A 25,972-nucleotide genomic window follows, 5' to 3' on the forward strand; every position below is an offset into this window, starting at 1 on the left:
TGAATCAGGCCAATGACCCATCTAGTTCAGCATCCTATGCCTATGGAAAGCCTGAACACAGGACCATGGCTGGAAGACCATGTAGGGGGCAGTGGTTGTCCGCACACAATCAAGGCAAAAGGCCAGTAGCTACTAAGGAGGAAAGCTATGTGAGATGAAGCAGGATAGGCAGATGGGTAAGCGTGCATGTATGTCGAGACTTTGACAGTGATAATTTGGCCTTCTTGCTAAAGAACAGCTGTCAGGTTAGTTCCTACTGACCTCTTCTGTCACATGGTGTACTACTGTGTATGCAAATTCCAGGCCCTTCTTTTGGCTTCTGCATTGGTGATGCCCAAGCCCAGGGATTCCAGGACAGGATAGCTAGCAAGAGACAATTAATATTAAAGATGTAAGATTTGTGATTAGAAATAAATATATGTAACCTTAAGAAGGGTATGGGGTTGAAGTAGAGAAAAGAACTGAGCATAGCAAAGCTTTAACAACTTTCAGCAAAAGGGGAAAAACATATCAAAAAAATAATTGGATACACATAAAAAGGCATTCATTAAACTAAGTGTCAAGGATCCACTTAATTGAACAAAATATGCTATTGAATGGCATTGTATGTTGAGATTTAGCACACTGTAAGGAATGTACACAATCTCCATGGTTAAATGCTCATGTCAGTCTTTGCTGCCAAATCCATGAACAAATGAGTTTTCATACTAGTCTTGGCTGAGCTCCTAGAGTAAAATCTTTACTGATGACCTTTACATGCTCTTTTTAGTATGCACTGCACCGAGAACTTACTTCAGCCTAAACAATAGGGCCAAACAAGTTAAAGAACCATTAAATATAAATGGCCACCATACATGGTCCCTAAGTGCCTTGAGGAAGTGCAGGCTGTGAGCTGACACAACAATCGAGACCAGAACCCTCTAATGGAACAAGGCAACTGGGCAACTGGCACATGCAGATGATCTGTTCGTACATCTGAGCATAAAAGGGTCTCCTGATTGGGGCATATAATTTTTTTTAATCAAGAATGACTGATAGTGGCAACTTTCTCAGGAGCTACCAATCTGAAATTATTTCCATGCATGGTCCAGCATGAAAATGTCGGCTTCTTGCTTCTGTGACAGGGTAGTCATAATTTCTGCAGGCTCGTGACTTCTGTGGGGTTATTTACAAGGCTATTCAAAATCCTGTTTATCTATTACCTACTGTTCTCTTATGCTACATAATTTCAAATACTTCAACATATCCCCTATGAATTGTGTACTTTTTGATAATAAATGTGGGAAAGTAGCATTGTAACAGTGAGGTAGGCAACATTCAGTTTTAATCAATAACAGGAGATGATGTGTGCATGGGGGGAGATACAATATCAGAGAGCAAACCCACTGATGAAAGTTCAATAATAAATTATTTTGTAACAAACACACATTCTGTATTTTAGCCTAGCAAAAACACAAAGTGTTTTGCTCTGCAGAAATTTGTTTCATATAAGAACATTAATCATCCCAATGGGTAGCAAACAGAGTTAATTGTTAATCATGTGCAAAAGTCCCTGGAAAATGACACAGTGCTAAAAGCAGACAAGCCAAACTCAACTAAGCCATAAATATTCAGAAGTTTAAAGACGAGCTGTCAGCTCTAACAATGGGATTTATTGGAAAGTATTGTTATATTCTCAAAGAAACACTATAGTCATAGAATTAGTCACCACCACTTAAGGGTTTGAGGACTTTAGATCCAAATTACTAGGGCATCATTATCATGGCATCTTCATCAGCTGTGTAATTCCTGGATTACATGAACACAACATGTTCAGCACCTAACCAAGTGGTTATGAACACATTCCTAAATGAACAATGCCAACCTTATGGGGTTAGGTCAAGTCACCGGTTAGGAATGTGACCATTTCTTCAGGGAACTTTCAGTTCACACAAACAAGGAATGTTTAATACATGTACAGGATGCTATAGAGAAAGATATATAGAAGGATCGTTTGATGTTTATGGTTACCTCAGTTCAATCTGTCAAGAGAGTAGCTGATGCTGTCTCTATGTAAGCACCTATGTTTTTTACCACATAGTGATATACCTGATATGGATATGGGATCCTGTGGAGCAAACGAGCACTACTTATTTGACTGAGCCATCTGCAGTGTGAAAATGAGGATTCCCTGAAATGTGGTGTGAATGGACTGTGTCATCATAACTGAGACTCAGTATGACCCTCCAATGGATTGGTTATAGACTCTTCAGGCTCCTGAGACACATCTCAGCAGTTAGTTTTTTTCTTTTTCCTTTCTCTAAGTAATCGCCCAGGACGATATCTACCTTTACCTCCCCACCCCCATTTTATGCTGTTATTTTAATGTATATCATGCTACGGCCACATGGCTAATGCAATATATAAATAAATAAAAAGTGGACTCTTCAGGCTCACTGAAGAGACTAGTATTCAGACAAACAAAAGGCATCAATGTACTTACTCTCTCTTTACTGCAAAGACAGTAGAAGAGAATGACTTTAACAGAAATGCCTGTGAAATCTGGGCTCTGGAAGGTGCTGTGTAGATCTAGAGAAGGCTTCATAGAGAAATGGGAGTTCTTTGCAGCATGCTTCATCTTTTTGCTAAGTTAGTGCTGTCCTCCACCAACCAACGCTCTTCAGAATCAGTACCCTAGATCATACCAATTCTCCACAACTGCAGATACCCACCCAACCCCATGATGTTCTATGTGATGAACATGTCTTCTCTGATTATCTGGCTAGGGGTCCCAAAAGCTGGCAGTGGCTCAAGCCTCCCTGAATATCTGAGAGGGTCTAGGCAAAAGGGCTATCTAAATACAGAGGATATCATTTCTCATCTATATTTTGCTCATTCCAAACCACTAATTTAAATGGAGAACCTTGACCACTGTTGCTCTGAAACATGGCAGTAGAAGAAAAATCACTTGGAAGAAAACACAACAGTCATGTAGATAACTGTTTATTCACAATATATTTGAATAGCTAAATATCTGAATTAGTCATGGTCAACTTAGAGTATGCTTGAATATCATATGTCAGTGTAGTGTAGCGATTAAGGCATCAAACTAGGACTATGGAGGCCCAGGGTCAATTCCCCACTGAACCATGAAGCTCATTGGGTGACCTTGGGCCAGTTGTTATCCCAGCCTAGCTGCAGCATTGTTGTGAGGATAAAATGGAAGCAAGGAAAACCACATGCACCTCCTTGAGCTCATGGGAGGAGAGGCGGGATAGGAATGTAGCAGATAAATATATAAAATAATACTAAATAAATATGCTATTAAATAAAATGGATAGCCAGTGCGGTGTAGTGGTTAGAGTGTTGGACTAGGGCACCAGGGAGACCCAGGTTCAAATCCCTGCTCACTCAGTAATCTTACCAGGTGACCTGGGACTATTCAGCCTATTTTACCTCATAGGGCTGTTGTGAGGTCTTGGGGGGGGGAATGTGGGGTATAAATATAATTAAAAAAAACCACACGATCACTGATTCATATATTCATATATATCACAACCATACAATCTCTGCTAAATTCTTTTGAATTTGCAGAAAATATACACAAAGCTTTTGCATTACACAGAAGCTTGGATTTAGTAACTCGGAACACCAAGGAACTGAACTTGACCTTGAAACATTTCCAGATTTTGGATCGTGCATTCTCAGTTGAAAGAAATTCAGTGATCATGGCTGTAGGGTGAAATTGAAGCCTTGTTTCCAATTACAAACCCAGTTTAATTTGAGTGGGGAAATGATTGTAGGGTATATGAACATAAATTAAAGATAATCCATGTTAACAATGAATTGAACTTTTTTCTAAGCAAATAATGATCACTTTCTGGCAAAAGCAATTATTTTCACGAGCTGGTCAAATAATTTTCCAGCAACAATATTGTTTGCTCATAGGCCATGAAAACCTGTACATGCCCAAATTTGTAGATCTTCTAACATGCAAAACAGAAACTGGCTTTTGGAACCGTGTCAAGTCGTCTCTCCTAGATTACAATGCAGGTCAAACCACATAGAGCAATCAAAGTCCTGGTTTATTAAAATTTGTAATTTATGTGCTGGAGAAAATATTTCACGTCTGTGTAAGATGAATGAGCTTAAAATTAACCCCTTTACTAGGGAAGATTGTTTATAAGTTTAATGAAAAAGGAAGCACAGGATTTCGGTCAAAAGCCTGATAAAAACCAAGATGAGAAACTTCCCACACTAATGTCAACTGGACTAGTTTTTACCCAATATATCTTCCATTATGCCTGATTGTTGTGAAGGCTCACCAATGTCTTGACTGATGGCCAGAGTTCCCAGAGTCCCCTAGTTCAGGCATGGCTTCTGGCACAGTCCCTTACACTGCCTGAATTGTGGAAGCAAGGATTGGGGGGGGTGCTACTGTAGAGATCTTTTTCAAAACTGCTCCCTTGGGTACACAGGTGGCCATAAACACGGATTCACACCTCTTGAAACAATGGCTACACTAGGAGACAATGAAAACATTTTGGCAAATGTAAGCAAGAGTCAATTTTAGGGGGCAATGTTCAGGCAGTTTTCCAATGGCATAGGACACCCATAGCCCCAGAGCACCATGGGATGTCCAGCGAATTCCTTCATATGGCAGGCTTTAACCAAACATGAAAAGCAAGGCTCCATAAATGAAATGAGATTAAATAGCTTCGAGAAGCTCATTTCTTCTTCTGCAACAACTGAAGCTGCTGTTTTTCTGGATAAGCAGAAGCCAAGGTTAACTCTTGCGCAGGAGCTGTGAGCACAAACCTAACCATGTCTATGCAGAAGTAAGTCCTATTGAATCCGAAGGGGATGGGATTGTAGAGTCCTGGTCACAGACTCCTTCCTTTGTGTGCCTTGCCACCTGACTACTGAGTTCAAAGCACTGGGCTAATGTTTGCCTTTTTCAGATTCATTTTGCTGGTGTCCCTGTTATCATACTGCAGTACACATACTACTGGGTTTTGGACTAGGATGACCTAATTTCTTGGCACCATTGATTGTGATTAGCTCTGGTGACCGTGTAATCAATGTCTCCTGGATGGAGGCCAAAGTCTGCCATCACATACATGTGCAACCTGCTCTGAATGTAATGAAGCTGAGCAATCTGAAATGAAGACAGCATTTGGCCTTTATAATAGAGCGAAGACCCCCGTCCTCCACTTTTAGCTGCCTGCGTCATTCTTACTCACTCATTACAGAACATCAACAAGGGCCCAAGGGCCCGTGCTTAGAATTGCAAATGTTCTCTGTGGCAACTGGGTTTCTTTCTTAACACTTGCTCTTAATGTTTGTCCTTGCTTTCACTTCCCACATCTCCTTTGCTTTGCTTCTTAACACCATCCCCCCACCCCCTGGCCTTTTTGGTCTTGACTTTGAGACAAATTCTCTGCCTGTATAAGGGAAATACTTGTAAACAAAATATTTCTCAGTAAGGTAAAAAGGTAAAGGACCCCCAGACAGTTAAGTCCAGTCAAAGGTGACTATGGGGTTGCGGCGCTCATCTCGCTTTCAGGCTGAGGGAGCCGGCGTTTGTCCAGGTCATGTGGTCAGCATGAGTAAACTGCTTCTGGTGCAACAGAACACCGTAACGAAAACCAGAGCGCACAGAAATGCCATTGACTTTCCCACCACAGCAGTACCTATTTATCTACTCGCACTGGCGTGCTTTCAAACTGCTAGGTTGGCAGGAGCTGGGACAGAGCAATGGGAGCTCACCCTGTCACAGGGATTCAAACCGCCGACCTTCTGATTGGCAAGCCCAAGAGGTTCAGTGGTTTAGCCACCCGCGTCCCTCAGTAAATACCATTTCTCAGTAAATACATATTCAACATTGATAGAATAGTTAAAATGGGGCGTTGATAGCACAATGATTAACTAAAAATTATGCAGTCAACATGAGACTATAAATCATGCCTCAAATTAATCTCAATTGCTACCATAGGTGTTTAGTTCAACACCTACATGAGATTGTTGTGACCACTCACTAGATCTGGAGCACAAGGACAGCTCCATTTCTCTGGATCATCTGAATCAGGAGGTAATCTGAGCTAACAAACTGCAGCTGAATCCCAGAGGTTGGAGGCTCTGTGGGTGAGTTGTTTTGGGGTTGCCTGCTGGGATGGGGTTACACACCTTCAGAAAGAACAGGTGAGGAGCTTAGGGCTGTTTCTTGATCTAGCATTATCACTGGAGGCTCAGGGGTGCCTTTGACCAGCTTTGTCACCAGCAATGGCCATTGTTGGACAGGAATAGCTGCACTTAACATGCAGTTGCCCTTGAATTTGGTCCAGAAGCTGCAGCTAGTGCAGAATGCATCTGCATGTGGCGCCTCTGTTGAAAGCACTGCACTGGCTACCAATTTTTCTACTGGGTTAGATTCAAGTTTCTAACACTTGGGTGTGAATCCTCATATGCTTCTGGACCAGGGTCTCTGAGAAGCCACTTTTCTGTATCCCACCCCAGTCACTTAGATCTATGAATGAAGATTTGCTTATGGATCCACACACTGATGCAGTAATGCGTGCTGTGGCTTGAGCACATGCTTTCAGCTTTGTAGCACCAGGTCTTGGATAATCTGAGCCAAAAAACTGAAGCTGAATCCCAGAGGTTGGGCTTCAGTTTCCCTGGAACTGAAGCAAGACCAACCTTGTTATGTTTTTGATGTTCTTCTAACCCCTCCATGCTGAGCCAATTTTGGGGGACTCAGAGGGCACACGGGGGTGGAAAGGAAGGAAGCCCCATTGCACAACCGGAAGTCCTTGTGCAGGGCTTCCGCTGATGGAATTCATTAGGTGAATCTCACCCACTGTATACATATTGACTGTACCCCACTGTAAGCTGTGTTCTGCTGTTGGAGCAGAGCGAAGTCCGCAACTGAAAGTAGAATTTTGCTCCTTTTAAACACACATTAAATCTGTTGGGTTTGATCCAGATTTGCTCAGAGCAAGCCAGATTAGGTTAGTCCAGTTAAATCACAATGGTTGCAATGGGTCTATATTAAGGATGACTAAGCCTGGATCAAACCCAGCACAGTCCTATTGTGTCTAGTCAGAAGTAAGCCTCACTGGTCTTACTCCCAGGTATGTGTGCATAAAATTACAGCCTTTATCTCTCTGTCATACGGCAGAAATATGAAAGACTGATGTCAGTAACATACCTGGAAGGAATGCATCTTATTAATTCTTCCTTATTAAGCTTACAGAAGTTTTTTTAAAAAAAGTTTAAGAGAACCAGCAAAAGGTGGAGGTGTATTCTGTAACATGTATCCTTTTACTACTCTTGGAACTGGATCCTTGATCTGCAATATGAATGGAATGAAAGAAGAACACTCCTAGCCTCTGGCCACCACTGCCAGTAATTTAATAGAGCGTCTTAAATCAGATCTCTTATTCAATCGACACAATTATATTAAAGGACTTGCATAATATGCACAATTAGTAAAAGAAAAGAAAAGAAAAGAAAAAAGTCACTGATTGTTAAAATGAAAGCATTTTTTTTCCTATTAAAGGAATGGTATTTAATGCATCTGGTCACAAATTTCATGTTCCAGTATTGAAATGATAGAGGCTTTAACACTTTCCAGCTCCTTTTAAAGTTTAAGTGGTTTAGGCCAGAAGGAAGCATTGCCTTAGGGAGTTTGTGCATTTAATTATCTGCGAAGATTTTTTTTATTATTATTGTCATCATACTAGCTAAGTGAAGTCATTGCTGTTCCATAGAACAAAGCGGGGAAGGGAAACCAAAAGCTATAAATCAATACCAGCTTCTATTAAAATATTAGTTACTGGAACAACAGGTGGCAAAGGAGACGAATCTGTAAATGAATTTTTGGGGGGTGGGGGGAAATCAATCTGAAACACATTTCAGAATGATGGTGGGGGCTAAATGTCAGGCTGAGGACAGCGAGGAAGAGGAAATGCCTGTGTGTTCCACCTTATTTATTTTCTACATATGCCATGCTCTTCCTCAGTGAAGCTCAAGGTGGCTTTTTCTGTTTTATCTTCACAGCAACCCTATGAGATAGACCACACATCACTTGTCAGTTTTTGGGCAAGGGCCGTAGTTCAGTGATGGAGTATTTGCTTTGAATGAAAAAGGTGCTGGGTTCAAACTCTGGCATCTCCAGGTTGGTTTGGAAAAGTTCCCTGCCTGAAACTCCGGAGAGCTGCTAGCAGTCAGTGTAGATGATACTGAACCAATAGTCTGACTCAGGATAGTGCAGCCTCCTATGTTCCTAATCTAAGGCAGGAATGGGCATATGGTAGATTGCTGAAGGATTTGCAGCAAGGGTCCATGACTCTCAATAACTCAACAATAGCTTGTATAATCAGAAGAAAAATAAAATACTGTTGTGTCAGGCTTTTTTTTTGCTTTTTTTTTGGCTAATAGCTTATCAGCCTTTGTGTTTCTCTACAGTAAAATATAAATATTCTTTGGTTTCTTTTGAGCAGGTCTATGTGCAGTTCTAGTAGCCAGTTTAAGACCTTTGTGCATGTGGCTATATTTTGTACATTCCAATATTTGACTTATGGGATTCAGTACATAATGGCTCCAGCCCATAGATGCCACTTTTGACCTGGCAGACCTTGGAGTTCTAGCAATACCACAAGCCTGAAACATGCTCATACCTGGTCTAAAGCAACCTATTTTAATTCACTACACTGGCTCCACTTTTAAGCAGTGTCACAACTACGAAATGCTCGACACTAGTGCCCAAATGAAGGATCATTCACTCAGGCTTCTCCTTTCCTCTTGTGTAGGGCCAGCCTACATGTCACACTTTCAAAAAGATGCTGTCATAAACAACTTACCACAGGGATCATGGCTGTAATGTTCAGAGTGTCTCCACACCAAACGTGGATATTTCTAGCACAGCAGAATTGTAGTAAAGGAGGAGGAAAAACATCAAAGTGTTGCTAAGAATCAAATCATGATGAAATATGGGGATTTATATGACAATAATGTTTTCAATAAGTTGGTTTAAGTCTATATGATTAGTTATCATTATTAATAATTTCTCATATATAGGACATAACTAACATAGGAAGTTGCCTTATACTGTATCAGGGACCGTGCTGAGGAGGGCAGTACTAAGCAGGGATGGTGGGAGCCACAGTATAGATTTGGAACAGTGGTTTGCAAAGGGGCATAGTTCAGAAGGCAGAAGCTGGGAAATAATGGATGGGGAACAGCTAGCAGAAGAAACACTAGAAGAGAGAGAGCTAACAGATTCACAGTCTCTGGAGAGTGTCCACCCCCCCTTTCCTAAAGTCCCGGAGAGCTCAGAAAGTGGCAGAACAGAAAACACAGTGGCTCCAAGCTCAGATTATAAGACATAGGAGTGACGTAGTTTAATAGGATGGAGGGGGGAGGGAACTTAATTGGGAACACTGCCATTTCCAGGGGGGGGGTGTTCTTTTTTCTCTCACTGTGATTATTAAAGTTTCTAACTGGTAAAAAGACTCATTTTCCTTTGTTCTGCTTATCTACTGCCATGGGGGGGGGGGAGGAAGCTGATTCCTGGAAGCCTGACGTACTGAGTCACACCATCTACCTCAGTACTGTCAACACCTGAGGTTCCCAGACTGTGAACTATGGACTACCAGTAGTCCACGAGCTTAATTCAGGTGGCCCATGGAATGTACACGGATTTGTGGTTGGATAATTCTGTGACACTCACTTGCATTATGATTTAGTTTCAGTTTTAGCTCACAAACATGCCACGAAAGCTGGCAACATTAACCCCACCATGTAGAAATCCCTTGCGGATGACTGCAGTGCCTGGAGACAGACAGACAGGTCATGCATCCATAGAAGTGACCAGAGGAGGAATGAACACTGGGAGGAGCACAGAGTGCACTTGCAGCAGTACAAGTGGGTGCCTTCATCTGCCTCAGCTGAAACAAAGCAGTGTCTCCTGTATCAATCTCTACAGTCACAGCTGTAACTCTGCAATGGTTTGACTTCATCCCAAAGGTACACTCCTGCATTGTCTCCCAAGATACATGGGTGCCAACCAAGTTTTAACATATGCCCCGTGTCCCCATGTATAAGAGTGTATAAAAGTGGTTGGGGCAACCAAGTCAGATGGACAGGTTATACTACTACTACTACTAATAATAATAATAATAATATTGATTGTTCTATTAATTAATGCCTGCACTTTGGTTTACTTACTTATTTTTCTTTCCTAGTGCCCCCAAAGAAGGTTGTTTTAAATTGAAATAGGGTTGGACATTTTAGCATTTCATAAAGACTGACCCTGAAAATTACTGTGTATCTATTTTTTGCCTTTTGGTGATTTTTTTGGGGGGGAACGGGACTATTCATTTTTGTTTTCATCCTCCCCTTATTATATGATTATTCAAACTTAGGTCAATCATTGTTATTGACTAATTGATTTTATGTTCAGGATTTATCAAAACACAAAAAGTTCTTACCACCATTTTGAAATGCCATCTCTCCCTCTGCTTCTCTCTTGGTTTTTGGTGCCACCCCCCCCTTCTCCTAGCAGAACGGAGGTGGTTGTAGCCAAGACATTCTTCAGTGGCTAGATCAGGCTTTAATGATAAATGCCATTTGACTTCCCTGGGTTCCTTTTCCATACAGGACTACAGCAGTGCTGTGCTTTGGAATGAGGGAAATTTATTAAAATGTGCGGAGATGCAGTGTTTAGGAATTAGAGATATTTCCCTCAAGTAAGAAATATTTGGCAAGCCTAGATTAAACCTCTAGGAAACTTCATTTCCCTCATATACAGATATAAAGTCAGCATGTCATGGAAGGTTGCTGATCAGTCATCGTCCATCATTATTTCTTCTTCGCAGTTTCACAAATTCCATACACATTCAGGTCAAAGACAGTTGTGTGCGGTGTTTTTTTTTTAAAAAAAAGAGACGTTCCACTGCTGTCTGTTAAAGATGGGGCAAATAAGAAAATGAGGAGCTCAAGGCGCCAACATGATGAATAACCCAAGCTCCATTGAAATCAATAGGAGTTAAGTGAAACTAACTGGATTTTACCTTGTAAACCCAAGAGTCAGCCAGAATTGTCTACGTATGATGCTGCAAAAACAAAATCACAATTAGCGAACTAAATAACGTCACCGACACCTTGAACCCTTTTCGTTTCTTACACATAAAGAATCAGAACTGGTGCCCCGTACAGGAAAAACGAAAACAAACTTTCCCACTGATAGTACTAGGAAAAAGAATTACAGGACCTGTTCATGAAGGAGAAGAAGAAGAAGAAGAAGAAGAAGAAGAAGAAGAAGAAGAAGAAGAAGAAGAAGAAGACGACGACGACAAGGAGGAACCCCTGAAGCAATTAGATACCAATCACTTCACCACCACAAGGTTAGAAACAGGAAAGGACCTAGAGCCTGACACATGCATCCAGGTCTCTTTAATCCTTTTTTTCCTTTCAGGCAAATTCCACCCTATTCCCATTTTCCACCTGCCTGCTACATAATTGCTGATCAATTATCCTGTTGAACTGGAAGTGAACCTGCTGCAAAGGGTTAAAATGTACTCTTGCAGTGCCAGCTACCAATTTGAAAGGAAGGGGGAAATGTTTTCATATCCCAAGCGCAAAAAAATATATGGTCCAGGATGGAGGCTGAATGAAGATTATTCTTAAAGAAATTGAGGGTGGTATTAGGTTGTGTGTATGTGTGTGTGTGTGTGTGTGTGTGAGAGAGAGAGAGAGAGAGAGAGAGAGAAAGGATTTGGAGAACTCTACGTGCTGGGGTTAGTTTTACTGTTGGGTTTTGTTTGCTTTAAGTATAGTGAGACCCAAGTAATATTACTAATTAATACCATGTTACAGATCACTGCTGTAGAAATGTAAGTATATTTGGGGACCCATCTGAACTGTACATAATATGGCACAATTTGGGATTTACTTCCATATGAATATGCATAAAATTGGGGTTTTTATTTTAAAAATCTAGTTTTTTTTAAAAAAAATATCTAAAAATGATAGGGGTATTGAACCCAAGTCTTTTATTTGTGCACAGCAGTGAATATAGCAACATAACTTTTCTTATTTAGTAGATAGCATCCTCCCAGTGAACCCATTTGAGCTGAGGAATGTCAGCTTTCTTGCCTTACTCCCAGATCTATCCACTCTGTTTATGCAGTCATTGTGGGAGTGAGACACAGCAACTTAACGTCCAAGTGCCTTGCAAATAAGTCACACTGGGCTTCCAAAGGGTCCAAAACTCAATTTCTGTGAGTATATTTTAACAGACCCTGAACATTACAAAAAAAAAAAATAGCTCCATTGGATGGGTGGTTGAGGATACAATGGCAGAAGAGAGGTAAGGTAAAGGACCCCTGGATGGTTAAGTCCAGCCAAAGGCAACTATGGGGTGTGGCGCTCATCTCGCTTTCAGGCCGAGGGAGCCAGCGTTTGTCCACAGACAGCTTTCCGGGTCATGTGGCCAGCATGACTAAACTATTTCTGGTGCAACGGAATACTGTGACGGAAACCAGAGTGCATGGAAACGACATTTACCTTCCTGCCACAGTGGTACCTTTTTATCTACTTGCACTGGCATGCTTTTGAACTGGGAGCTGGGACAGAGCAACGGGAGCTCACTCCGTCAAGGGGATTTGAACAGCCGACCTTCCGATCAGCAAGCCCAAGAGGCTCAGTGGTTTAGACCACAGCGCCACCCGCATCCCTGGCAGAAGAGAAGTGACGCACTCACTACCACACAGTAGGCTCCATTATGAGCTTTATTTTGTGTTTGGTCAGCTTTGCAGCGTGTCTTTTGCAACTTGTGTTCTAGGCACCACCCAGCCTGCTCCATTACCCTTAGGTCTCTGTTACACTAAGGTACAAAGTGGGTTCTACAGTGCCAGAGAGGGCAACTGTGTCAAGAGCCCAGCGTGTCTCATTATTGCACAACACAACAACAGAGTTGACTGGTCTATCCATTGCGGGGATGTGTGTGTGGTGTGAGTGGCAGAAATGCCAGGGCATTCTGGAATATATTGGATTCCATTCATCTCTGGAGGTGGACCATCCAAATCAGTCCACTATACCTGAGTGGGAGATTGGAGCTGTGAGTCCAAATTTAATCAGTAAGGGATCAAACCCTGCTAATTCCAGACCACCTTTCCTCCAACTGGAGCACAGCTGAGGGTTCTCAGGGACCGGCCTCAAGGGGACGAGATAGAGGAGGAATGGTGGAGATCACACACCCATTCTCCTGACGCTGCAGGAGAAGAGGAATGCAGCCTTGATTTACAGCAGGGGCTTGAGGAAGGTCACAGCTCAGTGACAGACAAACATATGAGTTGGGAAGTGTTAGGAGAAGGGGGAGGGGAGACAGAGGGTAGAGCTGCCAGCTGACACATTGTCACTGGAGAGTATTTCTGACCCCCCTTCTCCCAGAACTCTGCGTTCGTTAAGAGTGCAGGAACAAAGGAGTCAGCGACAATTGGCCACAAGTGGCCACCGTAAAGGGAAATGCTGTTGCTAGGAAAGAGGGAGGAGAGGCTCAGATGGAGCAATGCCATTGTCAGGGCTGGCTGCGTTCTTTTGTCTCTTGCTTGTAGGAATGAATAAACTCATTAAAAAGGACTCTACTTTGTTTTCTCTGCTTCTTGCTGCCACTGGGGGAGGAATAAAATTCCCAAAGCCTTGACAGAGGTGTCCCCTACCCTCTGTATTAGACTGATGGCGACTTAAGACAGCCCCATATTCGTCATGGGAGCCATGAAGTCTTGAGTTCAAACGCTAGAGGAAGCCACAGCATGGATGTTGAAATCACTATGGGTTTCCCTAAAGCCACACCCAAGACTGTCTCCTTCAGCTCAGTCAGAGAAGCTCAAGGTGGATGGTACATCAGCAGTAATCCTAGTTTACTATCTCCATTGCTGAACACCAGGTGGAGGCCCTCCCAGACAGCGTTCAGATATAGGAGTTTCCTGGATGTCCTATGAGTTGTGCTGTGGTCTAAACCACTTAGCCTAGGGCCTTCTGATCGAAAGGTCATCGGTTCGAATCCCCACAACAGGGTGAGCTCCTGTTGCTCGGTCCCAGCTCCTGCCAACCTAGCAGTTCGAAAGCACGTCACGACTGGACTTAACTGCCAGGGGTCCTTTACATTTAGGGCATCAGAAATTTTCCAGTGCAAACAGAAAATGTACAAATTTTCCAGTCCATTTTTTTCTGGAAAATCTGCATCACAGGTAAATAAAAAAAAAAAAAATGAGTTTGATGCAGTCATGCTGGTGAAAGTCGATGAGCTTCATGACTGCATCTGAAATGGCTCCCGCTGAAGACTACAATTTGATTCGACTTGTTTATGTGGCAAAAGCTGCACACAGCCAGGCCCTCTAGTAATGATCACATACATCACACAGCCCTTGTCCATGGGACTTCTTTGTCTTCTTAACGGGAATCCAGCTCTTAGGTCACTTAATATAAATAGTTTCTCCTCATATTTTCTTCTCCATCCTCTGCTGATCACTTGGTAGCCTGAGTTATAGACTTGATTGCCACCTTCTGCCCACTGCATTCCATTGCAACATTATGTCAGACTAGGAATATAAATGTATACTCATGTAGGAAATGGAACATGGAAAAGGAAAACCAAGGACAAAGGGAACAGGGAACTGCTGGAAACCACCAAGAGATGCTAACAAACATGAATCAGAGGTGTATGAATCCAGGCTCACGTGTACGCGATGTTATCTGATGTTTTTATTTTACGTTTTTTCTTCAGTTGTGCGTAGTTGCCTCAAAAGGTGGGCAAGAAAATTAAATAGAATAGGTATTTAAGGGCAGTCTCCATTTGAACCATCCAGGATGTGCAAGCTTTCTGGAAGATAGCTAATATGGTGTCCTACAGACTACAACTTCCATCATTCTTGACTAATGGGCTATGCTGATGGGAGTTGTAGTCCAAAACATCCTGGCTATCCTTGTTTCAACTTATCAATCTTCATCATTGTATGAAACTCTGTTGTCCTTGGCACAGTCTGACACCAAGGCTATCCACGCTGCTCTTGCTGCTGTTTACAGCTGACCTGATACCCTTCACTACCTAAAGATACAACACACAACATAGGCAGTCTTGACTCCTCTAAACCTCCAGCCTTGGGGGCAGTTCTGATCTTCCCATGAGGATTGCACCTGCAGAGCAGCTAAAAGAAATTAATCTACCGTTGGCACCTCAGACAAAACCCCTTCTCATTCACTCACGATTAGTGTGTTCTATATTGTGCCTACCCTTGTTTAAACTATTTGGGGTACTTCAGTTTATAGGTTTTCCACTTTGGCACAAATGAACTGTGAGGCATAGCTGAAATTCTTCTAGCCCACAATCCAGGATACTTATAAATGACCAGACAAGACAAAGGAGAGGCAGGCGGTTTCACTTCAAAGAAATTTACAGACAGGAATTAAATAATTGTCACTACATCCCTAATTAGGTAGGCATTATTATTTCATGCTTTTAAAGATGTGGAAACACAGGAGATAAAAGTATAAATTATGAGCGCGCTGGTTCATGGACAAGCAGTGAGTCTAATGATTTAATGGCTGTCAGAATATGATAAATTCATTTCATTTTCTCAGGAGTTACACAAATAGTATTTAGGGATGCGTTGAACTGCTAGGTCAACCTCTAGTAGACCAAGGCAGAGTGTTTTCTACCAACAGGGGGTCTGATCATCATTCATACTTTAGAAGTGGGCAGAGCTCCAAAAGCAGGAGGAATATTTGTGAATATTTGTGTGTGTGTGTGTGTGTGTGTGAGAGAGAGAGAGAGAGAGAGAGAGAGAGAGAGAGAGAGAGTGTTGTGGTGATTCTGCTTGGATGCTTTTATCCACCACTTACCTACACACACACACACACACACACACACACACACACACACACACACCTTTTTCCCTGACAGGCACTCAGAGTGGCTTCCAGATAAAATAGGAACATCTAAAAACATGCACACCCCTTCTGTACATGCTAGCCCCTGCAAATCAGGCTTGGAAATCTTCCAGAAGGGAGACACTTGCGAGGAAGATTTGAAATATTGTACTTCCCATTTTGGGGTAACAAGCGCACAAAAATTATTGGATTGTAGCCAGCTAAGTTCTACTCAGAGTTTGGCCCGCTGACATTAATGATGCTCAGTTAGTCATGTCTATTCACTTTAATGGGCCTGCTCTAAGTCAGATTATATTGGATACAACATGTCCCCCCCTTTAGAAGATAATTTTTAAAAGATTGAAAAACTAACACCCATATCATTGAATCCAGCATCAAAAGTTTTGTTTGCACCACAAAGATTATATTATACAGTGTATGGTATCTTCATTCCAATGTGCAGGCAAAGATGGTCTCCCAAAAGCAATTTACATCAATAATAATAACAGAGACAGGCTTACAAACCAAAAAAAGACAAGACACACAAGGGAAGGGACGCGGAGGGAAAAGGCAGAGCAGGCGGGCCAGGCTTTGAAGGCCAGGAAAAAGTGTTGAGGTGTTAACAGGCATTTATATCCACCGGGCTGGGAGGGTGGTGGTGTCAGGCTGATCTGACTTGCTTGGTTGGAGCTGCCACAGGCGACACAGCAGCCCTTGCCTTCTGGCTGGAGGCAGAGGCCAGAGTGTACTTCTCTTCACTTCTGCAGACTGGGGGCAACTGTTAGTTGGAGCTGCAGGTAAGTATGAAATACTCCAGATGATTTGATTCCGGACTGAAAAAAGTTGGCCTGGCAAAAGCAAGATCAGTTATGCAATGGACATACATTGAAGTTCTCACATAATTGTTTAAGGCAATCACGCTCTTCAGGTGTTCAAGGGAACATGCAAAGAACATGCAGCAGAATCGCACATGGTCCGTGGAGTGTCATGGGCTGGCAGAACTTGGGACTGCACAGAGAGGTGGGTGGGTGGGAGAGAGGGAGGGAAATGGACGGTGTACGCATACACATTCAACTGCCTAACGGCATCTGCATCACACCCAAGAAATCGCAGCCACAGAGATAAGAGAAGAAGAGTTGTTCCCTTGTCTGGAGAGGTCACTTCCTGGTTCGCAGGGAGAAGCTGTTTTCAGTGGAGCCCAGTGACGGAGGTGGAACCAGGTGTTGAAATTTTGCACTCCTAACAATTCTGAGCTAGGGACAAATGCCCCTGTGCCCCTGCCCACATGCTATGCCACTGCGTGTGCAAGCCCCACTGCCAACTTTCCCATCCCATAACTTTGTGTATTGAACAGAAAGGTCTGGAGGAGGCATCTCACCACATCCAGCTGAATGCAGTTAGAAGCTTCTGCATTCTCAGGGCTCCCAATGCCGGGGGTGGCTTCTAATATGCCCTTGCCAAAGTCCCCTTCAGACCTTCCTGCTTAATGCCTGAAGGCTGGGGCACCACAAGCAGGACTGGGGCCAAGGCCAGCCTATGGGTTCCCCTGCCCTTCCTGCCCTTCCAGTGTTGCTTGGACTCTGAAGAGGGTGCTTGCCATCTGACTGTGAATAGATGGCTCGAGTCAAGATCCCCACTGCAAGTCACAGAGATTAAGTTTAAAGCCTGGCTGTAGCCACATGCAGCCAGTATCTATCCATGAGCTTGAAAAAAATAACTCTGAAAAGGAATTCTAGGGAGTTGGCTCCGGTGCCAGTGGGTGTCACTGACTTTTTATTATTATTATCAGTGCAGAGGAAACAAACAGGAGAGGACATGGAAAGAGAAAGCAATGGAAAGGCCACATGACATTATGAAAAAATGTACTCCACCGCTCTATCTGAGATCAAATGAGCCACCCATTCTAAACAGAGTTTAGTAGCCGAGATTGCCTTTTGTCTATACTGCTATCATCATCTGGGACTGAGAGGGGAGGGGGTCAGGAGGGATTCAGGAATGCAAGGTAAGTGTCTGAATAATGTGAAAGAAAGAAAAAAAAAGTGCAGACATACTGCACCTTAAGTATTTACATTCCTATTTTATAATTATCTTAATTAAAGAGTCATTATTTCACTTGCAGATATGCTTGCCTCTGACAAGACGCTACCTGTCTGCCACATTGAAAAATAAACATTAGAATTGTATTGGTGATATGATTCAGTGATTGCTCTTTGCAGTAAAGACAGTTTTAACCACAAGCAAAATACATTATAAATACCACTGGTATTCTGTATTCAGGATAAAAACAATCCGTTTGCTAATTCTGGAAGTACAATTTCCAGAGGCAGAAAGTCTGCTAGTCAAAAAAGTAATTTGCTTTTCCTTTGAAGAGATAAATTTAAACCAAGAAAGAAATTTACAATACCAAGGATTGCCTGTCCCTGTTACATGACTAACTACATTACCTTCCACTTTCCCCAAAGAATCAAAGACTGAATTAATTCCATTTTACCATAAGAAAACAACTATATAAGACTAAGCTTTCAATTTCTCCCCAGCTAATCCAAATTCCCAGTTAAAGGGACTGCAAGAACTGTGGTTTCAGGTATTTTGAGGTAAATAGTGGCACTCCATGTATGTATACTATGGATGAGGAGCAACCCACAAGTGGAATGGCAGGACGGGACAATTTGCCCTCTAGGGAATAGGTTAAATCAGGGCTAAAAGTAGCATCCAAGGCAAAATACAAAGACCACTAGTGGCACTCCAAATAACAGTGGCAAAATGGAATATTATCTCACTTTCATTTCTGGACAACATTATTTCAATGGCAGCATATTTGTAAACAAACTTTAGCTTCAGTCTTATGCAAGACATTCTGAGGGACATGGATCAATAAGAAGGATGAGGCAGCTTTCCTTAAGCTTCACTTTCACTGCCCCCTCCTACGAGTTCAAGGCTATGGTGTACACTTTTGTTCCTTTTTCTATCATCCGCAAGAGAAGATAAAATGAGAAGGTGGCAGGTTTTTGTCTTACACAAATGAGATGGATGACCAACCCAAGACAGTACAAAAATGGCCCTTAATGTGATTTGGAAAGGAACTGAATGGCTATAAACATTTGAGGGGAAATGTGTCACAGATTGCCTGAAAAGGTCGCTCCTATTTATATGACTTCTTATCTTGACCTTACAATCCCCATGGTTCACACTGTCCTCAATCATGAGCCTATAGAATGGGCATGAACTGAAGGCGGAATAAAAACAGTCATCTACTGTTTTTATATCAGTAAGCACTGAAAAGAAATAAACTATGATAGGACCTTTGATTATTATTATCTTTTTTGTAAAAATGAGTTAAAATAAACACCTTACAATCCTATTTAACACACAGGCAAGCTTTAGTTATGTCTGCAGAGAGTGTGGATGTCAATTTTGTTATTGCCACAATCAGCTAACTATTTTCCCATGCAGTATATCAGCATCAGTTTGCTCATGACAAAGTTATAACTCACAGCGGTTGAGGCAGCCACCTAGATGGGAGAAGGTGTTAATCACTTTCTGACTGACTACCACAGAAATATACACTACACTTTTAAATACTTTGCTTCCAAACCTCAATACACCATGGCAGAATTTGCCAGACCTCCTCCACCCAACACATAGATACAGTGGTACCTTGGGTTAAGTACTTAATTTGTTCCGGAGGTCCGTTCTTAACCTGAAACTGATCTTAACCTGAAGCACCACTTTAGCTAATGGGGCCTCCTGCTGCTGCCGCACTGCTGGAGCACGATTTCTGTTCTCATCCTGAAGCAAAGTTCTTAACCTGAAGCACTATTTCTGGGTTAGTGGAGTCTGTAACCTGAAGCGTATGTAACCTGAGGTACCACTGTATATCCCTCACCATTTTATGTATTTATATTAAAATAATTTATCTACTGTTTTTCATGCCAAGGAAGAGATGCAGAGTGGTGCACAACAACAACACCTCATCAAAGAACACCATAAAGTCAGATCGTTAGCAAATTATCAGTACAATAACCATAGTGCGTCAGGGACTGACATGGGAACCAAGGAGACAACTGAGTAAATAGATGCATTTCAGTGTCTGTGGAAGCACCCTAGAGTTGATGCCCACACGGAAGGCCTGCCTTGATACCAAAAACCAGACAAAAGCCTGTAGACTGTGGTGTGGTTAAATAGGCCTCCTCCACAGATTCTTCTTACAGTAGGAGGTATTTTCTTACATAACCTGGTCCTGAGCTGTGTAGAGCCTTATATGCCTTGGCTCAGTAGCCGACAGGCAGTCTGGGCAGCTTCTCGGTTCTCGAACAGCTTAGTTGTCGAACAAATCGGTTCTCAAATGCCGGTTTGTGAACTTTTTCAGAAGCCAAACATCCGACACGGGTTCCAATTGAGTACAGGAAGCTCCTGCAGCCAATCGGAAGCCGTGCCTTGGTTTCTGAATGGTTTCGGGGGTCGAACGGACTCCTGGAATGGATTAAATTCAAGAACCAAGGTACCACTGTATATGCATAGAAGGAAGTCCTGGGGAACTACTTAGCTGCTGTATTTCGCACCAGGTACAGTTTGCAAGTCAGTTTTGGAAAGCCATTTCCAGCCAACCTTACTTTGCAAAATCAGCACTTGGGAATAGCAGAGACAAAGCTAAAATGAAATCAAACTGAAAATAAGAAACTCAAGGAAAGACCAGGAAAAAAATTCTATAAGTACTAGGTACCAATATATTTATTTAACAATATGTATAGCCCGCTTAATTTTTTAAAAAATATCTCTGAGTGGTTTACATAGAACATTTATACGAATCTTTCATAAATGTAATCAACTTTTAAAAAAAGAAATGGTAAATATAGAAAGGATACTACGATAATGTTTAAAATTTGTAATAATTAAGGATAAGGAAATTGTAGACATGTACGATATAAGATATTATAAAAGAACAAGGGGAGCAATTGGAGGGAAGTCAAGGGATCTGAGTACTCCCAAAATATAGATTAAATATGGTGTGAAAATGTTTTCTTTTCTTTTCTTTTTAATTGTATTTGTTTGTTATGGTTTATATGATGATAATGTGAAAATGTGAAAATTAATTTAAAAATATATAGAAATATATAGAAAGGATACTACAATGGTTACATAAGGGCATGTTCGCTTTAACGCTGTCAAGGTACTGAACCTGAACTGAAGAATATTATAGAGTGTCTCCAGTGGCTTTGTGCATCTCCCCCATGGGGAAAAAAAATAAAAATTAGAAATAAATAAATAAATGGAGAGTTGCATATCCACTTTCCTCCCCCTCTAACAATTTGAAACTAGACGGGAAGGGAGCTGTAACCCCGAGGCTAAAAATGGCTCATTCCAGAAGCTGACACCTGGCATATTTTAAACTTATTATAAAATGGTTTTCTTTCCCTGGCCATTAGTTTCTTTTACAACTCTCTTTTTAGGCTTACTCTTGTCAGTTAAGGAAATACCTAAGGTTGCCTTGATCAGGCAGCCATATGAGTTTAGAGATATTTTTGGTATGCACATGATTGCAGGATCAGTACAGTTTATCCATCATAATGAAGAGAGACAAAACTGCAGCATATTTAAAGGAAAGATGTGAAAGAGTAAATAATTGCACGACCAAGATCTTCCTAGTCTCTAGTCTGCATCTTTAGTCTGCCCCCTAGTGTTGTACAATGATATAAGCTAAAACAAAGGAACCTGTATGTCCTCCGTGAATGCTTTTTATTTCTTTCAGGACTGGATCATGTTACATGCATACAGAACATACAGCATTGCAAAGCCTGAGCTACCGTCATCAGATCCCAACTATTTATTCTTCGGCAACTGGTTCTACTGCACCCCCAAGTATGAAACCAATGGGCTCTGAATTCAAAAATTACTTCTGTATGAATTAAATAAGGTCACCGTACCATGCAATGTCAATAGGCAATAGATCAATAAATGGCATGCAAGGTAATATCTTATGTATCTTTTAACCAGCAGAGGGGTACATTCACACAGGCCTGTAAAATGCCAAAATAGACAGGGAAGACTATTTTTTCCTAGTCAAAATCAAGGGTCTGGAAACTAAGCCTTAGGAGGAACGGTTGAGGGAGAATGGTATGTTTAGCCAGAAAAAGAGCAGACCAAGCAAAGATCTGATAGTTATAATTAAACATCCAAAGGGCTGTCACATGGAAGATGGAGCAACCTTGTTTTCTTCGGCTCCAGAGGGTAGGACTCGAACCAATAGCTTCAAGTTACAAGAAAGGAGATTCTGACTAAACATCAGGAACAGCTTTCTGACAAGAAGAGCTGTTAACAGTGGAATGGACTCCCCCAGGAGGTGGCAGATTCCTCTTCCTTGGAGGGTTTTAAGCAGAGGTAGGATGGCCATCTGTCATGGATGCTTTAGCTGAGATTCCAGCATTGCAGGGGGTTGGACTAGATGACCATTGAGGTCCCTTCCAACTCCAAGATTCTATGATTCTACAACAAATGTTAGCACATTAGTTACTCGTTCTCTTACAGCAGTGTTTTCCTAGGAGATAAGGGCTGCATATACACCACTTTCCCATTTCTGGTTGCATCCTTTCCTAGTTGCTCAGCAAAGCTCATTGTATCCTTTTTTTTATATGTATGATATTTATTAAAGTTTCAAAGAAAAGATTACATAAATTAAAAGAGAAAAAGAAAAAAGAAATAAATAAAAAAATATAAAAATACAAAATACAGAAAAAAGATAATAAACATTTTAAAAAAACACATCAATCTTTCCGTACCTTACATTTCATTTCCTTGCTTCCCTGACCTCCTCACACCTCCCTTTTTTGTATTCCAGTTCTATTAATTGATTCAGCAATTCCTTTCCCTCTTTGTTTTTATCTTAATCCTTTAACTTAATAAATTATGACTTTGGATTTTCATCTGTTAACAATCCATTTTTACATACACCTTAATAACATTGCTGCTAAAACCACTTAACAAAGCTCATTGTATCCTGTCCCCAAAACTGAATGGCACATGGGATTGCTTTCTATGATTCTGTGACACAGTTTGACAGTGTAGGAAGTTTTATGTCTATGTCTGTCATCATATCAGCAGACTTTAAGAATGAAGGCTGAGCACAAGGTTGTGAGTGAGCTCCCACAGGGAGGGAAAGCCTAGGCAGCTACAAGTGATGGGCAAGACACCAGCCTAGCCCAGTACTCCTCTCCACCAAAAACCTCTCTCTACCATATAAGTGGGACGCCAATGAAGGCAAACTCTTTGAAAGTTTAAAAGATGTGACCGGCAGCTGCTGCCCACTCAGCAGCCACCCATGACAGTTGTTGGTCCAGTCTTCAAACAGAAGTGCCCTGCTCTTCCTCCAGAATGTACAGAACTTATCCAGGTAGGGCTTTGCCATTGTTTGCAGGAGCACATAGATTGCGAAATATTTGCACGAATGCTCTGGTACCAGAGCTTCCTAGTCTCTTTATTAGATCCTTATCACCATCTTGAGGACAAAAAAATAAAATGGGGGGGAAAGCACATCAATTTTTATTGAAGGGTTTTCTGCCATTAAGAAGCTGATTTGGCTTGTTGTGTTCAGTGTACATAGAGGGGAAAATTCAGCAGGCCGTATTTCAAAAGGTGGCATGTGTGTAATATTATCCACATTTTACCCCATAAAAGCAATTCTCATATTTCTATTGTTTCCTCAGGAAAAGCCTTGTCTGTACAGAGAGATTTGTTAACGCCATTATTTTTGTGTTGAAAAGATGATGAAAATGTCTTAAACATAATCTCAGATGACAAGGTTCACCCTGATCCCCAATATAAACATCTCTTCTATATTTGCTGCTGCTTTAAAATTCTGCAGAAAATAACTCTGGCTCATTTCCTATGCCTGGGTATTCCGAAAAATGAACTGGCATTTTGTCAAACAATGACCTTTTTTTGCTGATAAAGTGACTGGTGGAAACAAGTAATTTGTCAAACCTTGCTATCCTTAAACATACAGACAGCTACAAAATAATATACGGAAGAGTTCCCGGTTAGATTTTGAGTGCAGAAAGGAAAGGGTCAGCCTCATGTTCACTGTCTCCGAGTTATATGAGTGGCAAGAGTGCACTTTCCCTATCTACTCATTAGCAGAAAGGAAATGAAGAAGATACCATGTTCAGTTGCAACCTGGAGCTGGAAGAGGAGGGAAGAGAATTGAGGGATGTCTCTTAAATCACAAAGTGCCACTGCTTTAAGGAGGTGGGGGGGTGCTTACTGTTTTGTGGGTTTTGGCTTAATTGCCAGTATTGATTTAATTTTTCTTAATAGGAAGATAAAGCCAGAAACCTCTCTGCAAAAATTCTGCCATGAAAATAAACGGTCCAACCATTACAGAGAAACTTCTGAGATACAAACATCAAGGTTAAGGGATTAAATTGATTCATTCCTAGTGCTATACTATGACTCAGAGAACTGCAGCTGAATGATTAGACAACACGGTATAAAGGAGGGAACATTCCCAAGATGTTTTTCCAGGCTCTGAGCAAGGACACACTCTGTAGGAAATGGTGGGAGTCAAAGGGGAGATTAGGGTGTTTTAGGAGCCTGGCAGGGAAAAGGTTACGGGCAATGAAAGTATGATCTAATCCCAACTTCTCTTTCATGAGAGGAATCAGTGCACTTGTTTGCTGGATGAGGCTGGGTAAATGTACGCTCCCGGTCACAGATATTCCCACATTCAAGGAATGAAGAGACAAGACTCACGTCTTGGTGTCTGAATGAGAAATGACATTAGCAAACATTAAAGGGACCTGCAACAGTTATTATGATTAATGTAACTCAGGCATAGACAAACTCGCCTCCCATCATCCCTGACCACTGGTCCTGTTAGCTAGGGATCATGGGAGTTGTAGTCCCAAAGCATCTGGAGGGCCAAGTTTGCCTATGCCTGATGTAACTGAATTCCTACCTCCGGTGCAGGTGCACGATCAGGTTGACTTTTCATCCTTCTCTCTCAGCTCTTTCAGGGTGAGCTTCCTTTGGCTCAGGGCCAAAGACTAGTCATTTTCTTATCATGGCCTCCCTGGGCTTTCACACTGAGGTACGGAAGAACAGGTCTGGCCCAAGACATTTTTTCCTGCCTGAGGCAAAGATCCCCCACCTACATTCTATATACAGAAACTGACTGGAGCAGCAGTTCAATCCTACCTTAATACTGGCCTCCTGTGTACTTGGGGCAGGAGGCCAGGCTAGGGCATTTATGACAAGCCTGTGGCACCCATAGCGCTGATCTCCAACTGAGGGGAATGGCTGGGGGGCTCAGGATTGGGTGGGGGTGGCTGCTGTCCCCCCCCCCCTGCTTGCTTCTGCCCAAAATGGAGTTGACCCTGCTAAGGAGCGGCTGGCAGTACCACCCCACCCCTGGGCCTTGGGTGTAAATGAGGGGGGCAGGCTCCAAGGGAAGACCATGTCCCTATCCTTTCTAGTCCCATAGACCTGAAGGCGCAGGTCAGAGGAAGTCTTGACAGATGCCCTCAGGCTGCTCACCAAATGGTCGTTGTCTTCAGTTTTGTTCCTCTTGAACTGCACCTGCCAAACTTTGCCACTGTGATGTCCACACGTTTAACTCCCATTGTATGCAGGGTGAGCAGGCAGGTGCTGAGCCAAAGGTAAAAAAGGAATCTGGGGCGTTATAGCATAACCATACACTTCATAATTCAGCTATCAGGGCAGATAAACAGTAGCCATTTTGTCAATGAGCTGTGCACTTTCCTTCCTTTCACATGTACCATATTGGCCCAAATATAAGCCGCATCTTTAAAATTCAAGGGGGGGGGGAATACCTGAATATAAGCCACTCCCTTAAAATTCCACAGGCACTCACACCCGTTCTGTTTTACCATATGTCTATTTCAGGAGCGATATCGTACAAGCCAATTTTTGTAAGGTTGTGAATTTAAGCCGCACTTTAACTTTTCATGGTCAGAATTTGTTAAAAAAAGGTGAGGCTTATATTCAGGCCAATATGATATGTGCATAGATATAGTTCAGATAGACTAACACCCAGTGCAATAAGCCG

The 25,972-nt window shown here is 42.0% G+C and overlaps 1 long non-coding RNA gene across 2 annotated transcripts; it reads right to left on the minus strand.

Moving 5' to 3' along the window:
- Positions 1-128: 128 nt before the first annotated feature.
- Positions 129-25,626, minus strand: LOC308577301. Of its 2 annotated transcripts, none has more exons than XR_014003578.1 (3): positions 25,441-25,626; positions 10,473-10,659; positions 129-363 (listed from the first exon to the last, which is right to left on the minus strand). It is a non-coding gene; the product is annotated as an uncharacterized lncRNA (long non-coding RNA). The 2 variants fall into 2 exon arrangements; XR_014003579.1 differs by lacking the exon at positions 129-363 and adding an exon at positions 3,044-4,501.
- Positions 25,627-25,972: the final 346 nt, after the last annotated feature.

This window comes from Podarcis bocagei (genome assembly GCF_964188305.1).
Source record: "Podarcis bocagei genome assembly, chromosome: 2".
NCBI classification, from domain to species: domain Eukaryota; kingdom Metazoa; phylum Chordata; class Lepidosauria; order Squamata; family Lacertidae; genus Podarcis; species Podarcis bocagei.